Source organism: Cyanistes caeruleus, chromosome 6, assembly GCF_971803275.1.
Source record: "Cyanistes caeruleus chromosome 6, bCyaCae1.hap1.1, whole genome shotgun sequence".
Taxonomy (NCBI): domain Eukaryota; kingdom Metazoa; phylum Chordata; class Aves; order Passeriformes; family Paridae; genus Cyanistes; species Cyanistes caeruleus.
In genome coordinates, this window is record NC_141706.1 from 63,063,574 (window position 1) to 63,075,551 (window position 11,978).

Genomic DNA, 11,978 nt, shown 5'->3' on the forward strand with positions numbered 1-11,978 from the left:
CATATTTTTGTGCAGCTGGAGTAAGTAAAAGAAAGCCAAACATAAACAGCAAACCCAAATGCTATAGAATCATAGAATGGTTTGGTTTGGAACCAGCCTTAAAGATCATCTCATTCCTACCCCACTGCCACTGCCAGGGACACTTTACCTAAACCAGGTTGCTCCAAACCCCATCCAACCTGGCCTTGAACACTCCCAGAAATGAGATCTGCAAATTTTTCTGCAAATGGAATTTCTTATGAACTATTGACATAAAAAACACAGTTTAGTCAGCCTAGAATTGAACCACAAAACTTATATTTAAAAAATGCTGATGAGCTTTTTGAGGCCACAAAGATGTTTTCAGAGCAATCTTTCAGAAGCCAAACACAGGGACACCAAGGGCTGCTTAAAACCTTCAAGCTCAGTTACTCTTTTCTCACCTAATGTTCATATTCAAAACAGGAACAGGCACTTCAAAAATGTTACTAAAATAAGAAGTGCATTGCTTAAAAACAATGAGTACTGCATATGCATTGCTGAGGCAAGTCTCTTTGCACTAAGCTTATTTATATATAGAAATAACACCAGTGACCTCGCATTAATCACAGACACAGCTTTCTCCATGACAAAGGGAAATGACAAACTTGCAAGGGCACACCAGAAACCTTCTGAGATCACATCCACATAAGCCAAAACATGTGACAACTCGAATGATCTTTGCTCCTCTTTGAAGAAATCCACTCAGATCCTGCAACATTATTCTTGACAAGATCAGCATCATGCAATTCTAAAATGAATCAAGTGATGTTTTTAGATACAGCTTCAATTCTCTATTCCAAACTCCTTCTCAAAATTTCTGAAGCTTTTAATTCTAGGAATTATAACCAAGATAGTGCTAACCAGGAAGAACATAACCAGCCAAAAGGGTTTCTCCTTGCTAGACAGAGAGTCAAGCAAGAACTGAAATGAGTGTGTGACGTGTCCTGTGTGTGCCAGAGCACACAGGCGCTCACAGGCAGCTGCACACCACAGCACGAACATCCTGCTCTCCTGCAGATGTGCAGAGAGAGGAGAGTGGCCAAGGCTCCCAACACCCCTTCAGCAGAGCACAGGTAACCTCAGAGCAGGGCTTGGTCCGTGTCCAACAGTAGTCATCGGAAACTGCTGGGAAAGCACAGGGTTGATGATGGTTTGAGATGAAGGAAGGTAAAAATTGGAGATTAGGAAGAAATTCTTCCCTGTGAGAGCGTGAGACACCGGCATAGGTTACCCAAAGATGCTGTGGCTGCCCCATTCCTGGAAGTGTTCCAGACTAGGTTGGACAGGGATTGAAGCAACCTGGCTGGTGGAAGGTGTCCCTGCCCATGGCAGGGGTTGGAACTTTGCTGGGCTTTAAGATCCCTTCCAACCCAAACCAGTCTGTGATTCTATGAACTGATAAATCATTAACCAAGTTTTTGGTAGATACAAAATACAGGGAAAAAGCCATCCTGGCATCAAGCTTTGACCAAAAGCAGATTAAGGACCCCAGCTGCCCCAAAATTCCACCCTCACCGCTTCTTCAGGCCGCCACCACTCCTCTGCAAAGGCAGCACAATGGACGGCTGCTTTCACACAACTCAAAACCACAGCAGACAGCCCCCCACAGCTGCCTGGCCTTTGACTGATGGTTTATTTAGCAAGCTCAGCTGTGAAACTGGGTAGGTGAGAAGCAGGAAGCTCTCCACCTCTCCTGCTGCACAGCCACTGCCAGTGGCACAGAGGGCAAAATCCCGCTGGGTGCCCTCCTAGATCTGCCCTATACAAACTCCAGAGCCCCCAAGTCAGACCTGCTGAAAAAGTGCTCCATCACATTTAAACACAAAACTCGTTCCTGCACTGGATGACTTTGTAACTATTGTATTAGCCCAGATGGAAAGGGTCATACTAGTACATGAACCTCTTTTGTCTACAAGAGGCTGAAAAACATTCTGTGAGGATGTGCAGCACAGCCTGGATTTTTGATGCTTTACTCCTGATCCTCCAGAATCCAGGAGTCTGCTCTTCATTTCAGCACTGTCACTCCCAGAGGATGACAAGCCCTAAGGATGTGGATACAGTGAGTCTTGGGCTGCAGAGACAGCTCCTAACAGTAAATATGGGGGGGTTCCACTGTCCTTCAGGTGGAGCTGGAGATGTCTCAACATGATGGAATATTCCAAAGAAACTTTTATCTATTCCTGGACCATTTATTTTGCCTACACCATACACTTTTTGTCCCTCAAAGAGAAAGAAGAAAGCCCAACTGTCTAGGCTCATTAGAACAGCTCTAGACCTTGCTCCTTTCTTGGACATGAGCAAGACTAATTTGCAGATCCAGGTTTTCATAAACCATTCAGCAAGAGGAAAGCAGAAGACATTCCTTTCTAGAATGAAGCAAACAGGGAAAAACATCTTCTCTATTGGCAAGACAGGCTAGATGTTACTCAAGGTAATTATTTGAAATCGTGGTCAAAATGAGTTACTATCATTAGGTACTGACAGGATTATTGTAACAGAGGCTAATTTTTGAGAGGAAGATGGCTTATCTTTTCCACCCAGTTCCACTCTAAACTGAGAACAGCTTAGTTGCTTATAGAGAAGCTACTAAATGACCACAGTTACATCCCCATTACGTTCAAGAAGACTAAATAAAGAAGCATTTCTTCCTAGCTGCCACATCAGGAACAAGGGACAGAAACTTATAAATAAGGAAACTGATTGCAGGGTCATTTTCAATAATCTCCAGTAAATTGCCCTCCCTCACAAGCCAGTCTTGGGAGCAGCTCTTGGGAAGTACCCAAAACTGGACTTTTTATTGCTACTGAGTAAACAGATAATGAAGTGATAAGTGTGGGGCTCTGTGTAGAAAACTGATTATCAGCAACAATAATCCCACCAAGCCCTATTAGGAGATGGAGGCTCACCCTACACATTCAACACCACTGTAGCTTTTGTATTAACAGCGTGTTCCGATGAGTAACTTTGACTCACTTTGGATCACACGGGAACACTTTCCTCACACGGTTTTATATTTTCTGCCAGGCTCAGGAGCAAACTGCCTCAGAGAATAAATTTTCATTGAATACATTAATGTGAGATGCCTCAGTCTGTGAATGACCTAGATAATAAACTCATTGATGGAAGCCAATTCCTTCCTCTTTCTCAGAGCACCATGGGCACTCACCGTGCCCAATAAATAATGTACAACCCAGCCATCATTATCAACTCTTGTTGCATGCAAGAAGGGGGAAGGAACCGTGTCCAGTTCTCCCAGTAAGCCAGTGCAAAGCTGGCAGCATAATTCCATCGAAGCCATGGGGAATTCACTGACGTAAACCTCACAAGCAACAGCAGAAGCAAACACCAGGCTCCTGTTCTGCTGGAATCTCACAGAAGACACAGGCAGACTTTTTAAGAACAAGTAAGAAAGGAGGAAGGCAACTTTCACATTGAAGTTATTAAAAATTGATGCCAGAAAGAAGTGAGGTATTCATGTGTGTGCCAGTTTACATGTGAGGGAAGGATAACATTTAAAACATGTACAATTTAAAAGAATTGAAGGATATGAGATAGAAGAAAACATGCAGTAAATCAATCCCAAATTTCACTACTTGGAACTCTATTTTCCTTCTGCTCTTCAGTCCTGGGGACAAAGCTGACGAGCTCTATGTCCTTGTTTACCAAGAAAGTAAATGCAGGACAAAGTAGGAATTGAAACAGGATAAGCTAGTCTTTCATTAGTCATTCCTGATTTAGACAACCTTATTCTGAAGGAGCAAAGCCCAGAACTGAATACATTTAGCATGGGATGAGCACACTGACCAGTCTAGGTGGAGAGAATCCCTCTAGGAACTAACACACATTGACAAGCCAGCTCCAATGCTATCACAGCACTGATTTGCAACTGTTTTGTCAGAAAAAAGCACTTTGAAGCACAGACATCCCATGCTGACTTTTACTGTCACAGTTAAACCATCATCCTCTTTCCCATCCTGACTGTGGAGCCAGCCAGCACCAGAGAGCTGCCACAACCCCAAATGATCCCTCTGACAGTGCACTTCTCCCTCTGACTCACACCCACAGCACTCAGCACCACTACAACTGGTCCTGCTTGAACCCAGTGCAGCATCTACAAAGCTGTGAATGATGGCAAACATTCTTCTAGCCAAAACTGATAAAAGGATTCCCAAACTAAGATGCCACTGCTGTCATAGGAGGCTTAAGACACTAAATTTAGCAAGTAGAGGTGTACATGAAGACTAATTTCCAAGGGATGTCTTGCTCATGTAACAGAGTAAAATTAAATGTACTCATGAGAAAAAATGCACAAGACCATGCTATGCTAAAATGGAGACTAATGACAAGGAATTAAAATTTTTAAAAAAAAGACACAAGCAAAGGCAAGACAGAAACCACAGAGCAGGCCAGAGAGCAAGAAAAAGCTAGAAACCAGAGGTGCTACAGAGAGGTGTGAGCTGCTTTTTCACACCAAATGAGACCAGCTGGCAAGTCCAAATCCTGTCTCTGAGAATGGCTGATATAGAACATATATGAGAGAAAGGCAGGAAAAACACCACAGTGTCAGATAAAGAGGCACCACCTCAGACCTCTCCTCAGCCCCTGGATGCACATCATCAGACAGCCTGGCACTGTGATTCTATTAGATGTGAAGTCCAGGGACAGCAGAGACACACAGCCTGTTTCTCACATCCTGTCCCTCACTTGCCTCATTCTGAGAAATTACTGGGCTCTACTGATCTGTTAAGTGATTTCACACTGCAAATGATTCTACTGATCTTTTTCTCAACATACAGTAGGCATGTAACACTCATACAGCAAATCACACATTTAGAAATGTGTCTTGCATGGGTGCATTTTCCTCCTCTCCCCATTTTAACAGAAATATTTGTACTGCAATAAAAAGTAAAAAAAATAAAAATAAGAAAGAAATACCACTAGGGCCGAGATTAGCATTCTCATGTTGGTTAAAAAAATAGATTATTTATTCTATCTCCCATTTCACAAACTGAAGGCAGCTACCATAGCTGCCCAACTTGTGTTTTTGCACCAGTACTTTATCTCCTGCCTGTTCCACAGAAAGGAGACCCTTCCTGGAAGGAGTCTGGAGAGCTAACACTGTATCACAATACAAATGTATACAAATATATACAATATACAAATATATACAAATACAACCAACTCTCAAAACTCAACACTTACAAAACTGGGCAGGTGAACACCAAGAAAAAGCCCTTATGTAATGTCATCTAACAGATTCATACCTCCCTCCCTCCTTCCCTGCCAACATTTTTTTTTGTACTGGCAAAGCTCCTGGGTAAGCACAGTCACAGCAGCTGGGTTTCGGTGCATTGTGAGCTGTGCTGACACAAAGGGCAGGTCCACACCACATGATGGAGCACAGAAATTCCCAACCAGAGCCATGGAGGTCCAGCTGACAAGAGAAAATCTTATCCCAGACCTGATATCCCAAACACCCTGTGGCTTTGCAGCCCAGCATTGCAATCTTCCCCAGGATGGGCTTAATTGCTTTGCAATGTGGCACTCAGAGGAGACAGCCTGGGGTGTAACATCCATCTGTCAGACAGGACACAGGCATCCCCTGCCTCTCTGCCTAGTTTGGGGGCTGCATCTCTCCATCGGGACACAAAGCACCGGTGGGCTGCAGAGCATGAGGCTTTCTAGAGATGCAGTGGGTCTCACAAGGAAGACCAGCCAAAAAAACCCCTGGCAGTTACCAGAATAACCCTTCTGCCTGCAACCTGCCCCACACTGGAGGAGCCCCAGGACAGAGCAGTGCAGGGAGCGGGGCCATCAGCCGGTCAGACTGCTCTGGCAGCCTGCGGGATAGATCTGGACATTGATTAAATGCCTCTGCTCTAGCACAACAAGGGCACAAAAGGTCCAGCAGGGGCAGTGAAAAAGCAATTTTTTCCATCACCTTGAGCCCAGGACGGACGCTGAATATCAAGAGCACAGGAGCTGCTGAGGGATGCTTGTTCCCACACGGCATCGCGCTAACGCGACAAAAGCTGGCTCACATCTGCTCGTGGTGCCGGCTTCTAAATTAAAGCAGGATGGTTTCCTCAGCAATTGACCTCCTTAAGTGATGAGAACATCTCATGATATCAAAGCATACAAAAATATCATTGGCATTGCAGAAATACAGTCGTTTGTCTGGCTTAGCCTAAGTGGCTTAGCAATGTTAATTGGACGCTTCTGGATGCTCTTTGTCTCAGATACACATTTATCTTTGATATCATTATTATAAAGCAGGTCTTTCCCCCACAGCCAGCCAGCAAAAGGGCATGGCCTGGTAGAGGAACAACCACGTGGTGATCTCCACCAGGACACGGCGCCAGGTTAGTTATCCAGGACTCCAGCCTGGGTCCAGCACAGCCCCACAAATAGCACAGGGGTGGAGCAAGCAATCAGAGCAAAGATTGCTCATTGTCTCCAGAAGAAATTAAATTTCCAGCATGGTCTGACATGTCTTAACTGCATGCCTAAATAGGATGAAATCTGGGAGGCAAAAAGGTGCGATGGCTGATCCAGAATCCTTATAAAAGCTGCCAGTAACTCATTTCATGTGGTAACTCTGCTGTTCATCTTTTTCTCCATGGTTACACAAAAGGTCCCCAGTTTCCTGGCTGTATTAGGAAAGCACAATAGCTAAAGCCTAAAACATCAAAGGAGCTTTGATAGTTTGTGAAGAAAGGGTGGGAGTCTTATTCACTTCAGTAAGGGATATGTTTTTCATATTGAATTACCCTGTAAATCAGTAGACTTTCTAATGGCATTTCAATAGCTCAAATGGCCCCCTTGACGATCTGTTCTGCAGAGTTTATTGCCTATAAGCTCAAAATGGCCAGAAACCAAATCATTACTCAGAAAATACTCCAAACAGAAAGCCTCTGACAGCCTGGGTGAAATATGCTTTACTAAAAGACCTGTGGAAAAAGCTAAATATAAACCACCAACAGGGTGAGGCGAGGCCCACAGGGTGCAGGGGTGGGGACAGAGCTTCCTGGGGTGCTGCGGTCACCCTGCTGCCCCCTCCTCGTCCTCTCTGCAAGGAGCACCTCCAGGGCTTCAGGTCTGCAAACATCTTCTCACGAGCTTCCAACATGTCCAACACTGCCAGAGGCAACGTGGGCATCAGCCCTTGGCTGCCTCTTCTCCCTCCAACCACAGCTTTCAACTGGTTAAGCAGCAACACCATCAGCAGGACTCTCAAGGTACCCCTGGCATCAAAGTCAGCTCCCACTCCAGCCAACCACATCAACAAGGGCCTGACAGAACCACACAACAGTTTGGGTTAGAAGGGACCTTAAAGACCACCTCATTCCACACCCTCTGCCATGCACAGGGACACCTTACATGAAACCAGACTGCTCTAAGCCCAGCCTGGTCTTGAACACTGCCCAGGATGGGGCAGCCACAGCTTCTCTGGGCAACTGGTGCCACCTTCATTGTAAAAAAACTTCTTCCTTACCTCCAATCTAAATCTCTCCTCTAACAGTTTAAAGCCATTACCTTTTTGCTGTCTGTCCATGCCTTTGTCAAAAATCCTTCTCCAGCTCTATTTCAGCCTCTTTAAGCACTGGATGATGCTATAAGGCCTCCCTTTTGCCTTCTCCAAGCTGAAAAATCCCAACTCTCTCAGCCTGTCCTCACAGCAGAGCTGCTCCAGCCCTTCGAGCATTTTGGTGGCCTCCTCTGGACTCCCTACAAAAAGTCCATGTTCTTTTACTGGGGGCCCCAGGGATGGATGCAGTACTCCAGTACATCATTCTAGCCCCCTCAAGGTGACTGCCACTGCTCTTGGTGGCAAGAGTACCCAAAGGGTGCCCATTACCCATGTGAGCATTTTGCTGCAGGTCACTGCAGCACCTGATTGCCTGGGCTCCATCCTGCCTTGTCCTGCACTCCTGGAATTCTGGCTCTGCCCCAGGCACAGAATTCCCCCCCTCAGCCACAGTCCCAGATGAATGCAGTGACAACACCTTTGAAACACTGTCCCTTCACATATGGCTGCCCCATTACAACTCAAAAAAACCTTGAGAGCCAAACCCACATCTTGGTACACTCAGTTCAAAGCCAAAAGATGAACTCCAGTCCCACACCCCATCCAGTGATGGCCCCCACCACTGGAAACTGGCTCTTCTCCTGTTTGGGCCAAATCTTCCCAGCCAAAAACACTCTCAAACAAAATGTCCATGTTCTCCAAAGATTCTCACAGTTGCCAGCCAGGCCTTTTACTGGGGAGGAGCAAGAAACAGGACTCCAAACAGCCCCACTGTTGATGCTGAAACAGGGCAGTGTGTGTGCAGCTCTTTGTGACAGTCAGCTGTCTCACCTGCCTCAATCAGAACAACTGCTTTTAGCATCACACCCCCCCACACACTATTAAACACCTGACAAATAGCAACAATTTTTCCCTTAGTTATAACAGGCTTTGTTTAAGGCTGCAGGGCACTCTCAGGTAGCTGTGGTGCATGGGACTTTGTTGGCATTTTGAAGGGTCTGTTCACAGGGCCAAAGGACAACTGTATGCTAAAGGAAAGAAAGAAAAGCTGAAATTCCAGTAGCTTTCAAACTCATCTCACCTTCTGCAGTGGGTGTTTCTCTGCAGAAGTCCTATTCAACATAATAACTGCATATCAGCAATAACAATTACAGAAACAACTTAAAGCTTCCAAAAAGTTAGAGAATGAGCTCATTTTACTCAAGCCTAGTTAATATGCAGTGTTATCTTCATGCAGATCAGAGTTCTGCACTGTGTCCATATCTGTCATGTGTGTGGAAGCAGAAGTGAAATGAACTTCACCCCAGCCTGCTCCTGCCCTGTGGATGGAGACACCACTCATTCCAGCTCTACAAGCTGAATTCTTCTCTACAGTTGGGCAGACACAAAATACTGCACCACAAAATCCTCTGTCAAGAACTACAAAGTATTTTAGCTTCCTGAAGCAACTTTTGCCCACCTGAAGAACTCTGCAGCCAAGCAGGAGTCAAAAGAAGCAGCAAACACATCATATTTGACCTGCAGCACCCTGCCTCTCTGCCATGGCCATGATGCTCTGGAAAATCTTTTAACTCTTGAGCTTAAAATTCAGCAAATATAATTGTATATAACCATACTGCTTTAAGAAAGAAAAAAATCATAGGGAAGGGTACAGGCAAAAGTGCTGAAGTGAACGCACAAGAATTGTCTTTATCTCTTCCTGCACACAAGCAAATGGCAACAAACTCATCAGGAAGTTGCTACTAGCTCATTAATCTTATAGCCCATCTGTTATGTGATTTCCTTCAGTGTACTCTCATGATTTGCTACTTCAAGATCAAGGTTTAAATTTCTACTCCTTGTTAAAGTCTTAGAAATTATGGCATCTCCACCCAGGGACTAACGATTTTCACAACTGTGATTAAACAATTCCCTTGTAACAATGCCATTCAGTATCTGTAAAGAATGTTTCCCCAAGGTTAAAAATTACTTCAACTACTACATGAAACTCACAGGAATAATCTTAGGTATTGTAAACATCTCCCATTTCAGCTACACTGAGTATTCCTTTTGTTTCACTGATACGTGACAGCTTTCTATACCGCAGTCAGAGATGGTCAAAGAGGAGATAAAACCTTTTAAAGGTGCATTTATCAAGTACAAAGATCCTAGCACAGGCTAGTGCAAAACTAAACACTTTCAAGAGGCAAGTTTCAGCCCTGATGAAAATCCCAGCAAACAGCTCCAGAGAGCAGGCAGCTCAGCTGCCTCCTGCCCTGCACCTGGTCATGCACACCTGTGTAAAATGCAACCATTCAGGTTTGCACAATCTCACACCCACACAGGTAAATGCCTACCAGAGACAGAACAGGGCACCAGGGAGATCACACTCAGCTTTGACTGCATTAAAGCACGCTGAAGGCAGGACTGCACTCAACTGACAATATTAATAAAAACTACTTTGCCAAAACCTGACAAGCAAATATAAGAAAGGGGAAACAGCAAGAAGGGTCTTGAAGTTAATAAGCTCTTGCAAATTTGATCTGTGGAGAATTAGTCAAATGTGTGTAACAACTAAGAGGGAAATTAGGAGATATCCAGACCGTGCTAACATGTTTACCAGAAAGACTTCAGAAAACAATCCAAATGGTGAGAAAGGGCCAGTTTTGAAGTCCCTGAAACATGAATTTTAAGCAAACCATGAACAGAGAACACTGTCCCAGCACCCAGCGGGATGACTCAGGTGTACAAGCATTACTGATGAGACAGCTCATGTCCATACACTTACTCATCTGCATAAGTGTTCAGGGTCATAATTGCAGGGATGTACCTGCAAGTCATCTGGGAAGAACCAGCTCTTACACACCAACTGCTCCTCCTTGCCTCTCGCTGAAACTTCCTACAAGTTCTCACAAGAGGTGCTGACAGTGTTACAACTGATTACTTCTTTTTTTTCCTTTTTTTTTTTTTCAGCAGGAGAAAATAAAATCCATGTTTATAAACAGAGCAGCCATGAGCCTGAGAGCTGATGCCAAAACTGACACAGGTAATTCCTGACAGCTCCCTCTCATGAGGAAAGCTCAGGGAGCAGAAGCAGCCAACTACCCTGTTTGACTGTTAGTAACCATCTGGATTTTACGAAAATACTGTTTTCCCTGTCTCTGAAAAGTGAACATAAAAGTTCTATTTCAAATCAAAATGAAAAAATGTGCATAGCAAAGTAAGCATAAGCCAGATTAAACTTGGGAGGATTCACCAATTTTCCTCTCACTCGATTCACTCCCTAGTTGCCTATCTGTGCTTCTATTTTGGGGATGGAAAAAGGACAGAAATGAAGGAATTTGGAGTGGAGGTGTTTCAAATCATCTACATTTCCTTGTGCTGTTTTGCACTGTGCCAGCAGCTCACAGACCTTGGGTTAGTACAAAGCAGCATTTCCTATCCTTCTGATTACACCAACTCCCGTGACAGCCTTGCTGTATTTATCAAGACATATTAAATTATCAGGGCAAGATGCTGTTCCCTGTCATCATGTGACCCAGGCTGCACGCTATGTAAGATGCTAACAAAGCAAATCAGAAGGGAGGGGAGAAAGAAAGGCAACAGAAGACAAACATTTGCTCATTCCCCACTAAATACACCCTAGCTGTAAGTTTCAGACATTAATTTAAAGGAAGAGCAGCAGCTTTTAGCCTCTGTCCACATGCCCAGATATTAAAGAAGTTTACATCAATGTAGCTAAAAGAATTCACTTATTTCCCACCCCATTGCACCCACCAGTTCACAGGTACAGGAGTTCATAAAGCACATGTCTACCCTGCAAGGATTAGAAACTTAGCCCTCACCAAAGACCAGATGAGGATTTCAGGCCACAGTCTGCATCTACTCTAAAAATCAGCACTGCAGGATGGACTAAATGAAAGAAATGTGTGTGCATCCACACCAGCAGCAGTATCATGACAAGTATTTTAGTACTGTATTAGGTAAGTATTGCAGTAATGTAAATAAGGCCACTGCAGCAGAGTCCCACCCCACGTGTAGCCAGCTCCAGTGTGACCAGGGCTCCAGCCTCTCTGGAGGACAGGGCCTCTCTCAACAGCAAACATCCCCAGCAACTCAAACGTCATGAAAACCCTCAAAACCACAGCGCTCTATCCCAGCTCTCTGCCTTGCTCGTAGGGGTCTGTTCTGTATTTGAAACTGGTTTAGCACAAATCCCAGGAGCAGATACTTTTCCAGGGGCACAGGTAGCTCGGGAAACTGGGCATACATCCACCAGGCAAAGCCTGCGACCTCAGCTCTGGCTGGGCTGTCAGGAGCAGCACCTCAGCCAAGCCACTGGAGACTGGCTGGGATCCTTCTGTCCGACACAGAAATCACACCAGGGACTGTCTGAGAGAGAACACCTCCAGTGCACGAACCTCACACCTATCCATAAGGTCCCTAAGTA

The 11,978-nt window shown here is 44.8% G+C and overlaps 1 protein-coding gene across 2 annotated transcripts in view; it reads right to left on the reverse strand.

Annotated features, from left to right (window-relative positions):
• PRKCH (protein kinase C eta) overlaps window positions 1–11,978 on the reverse strand; it is a 147,213-nt gene that overhangs the window by 133,728 nt on the left and 1,507 nt on the right. The gene's annotated exons all lie outside the window — the stretch shown is intronic.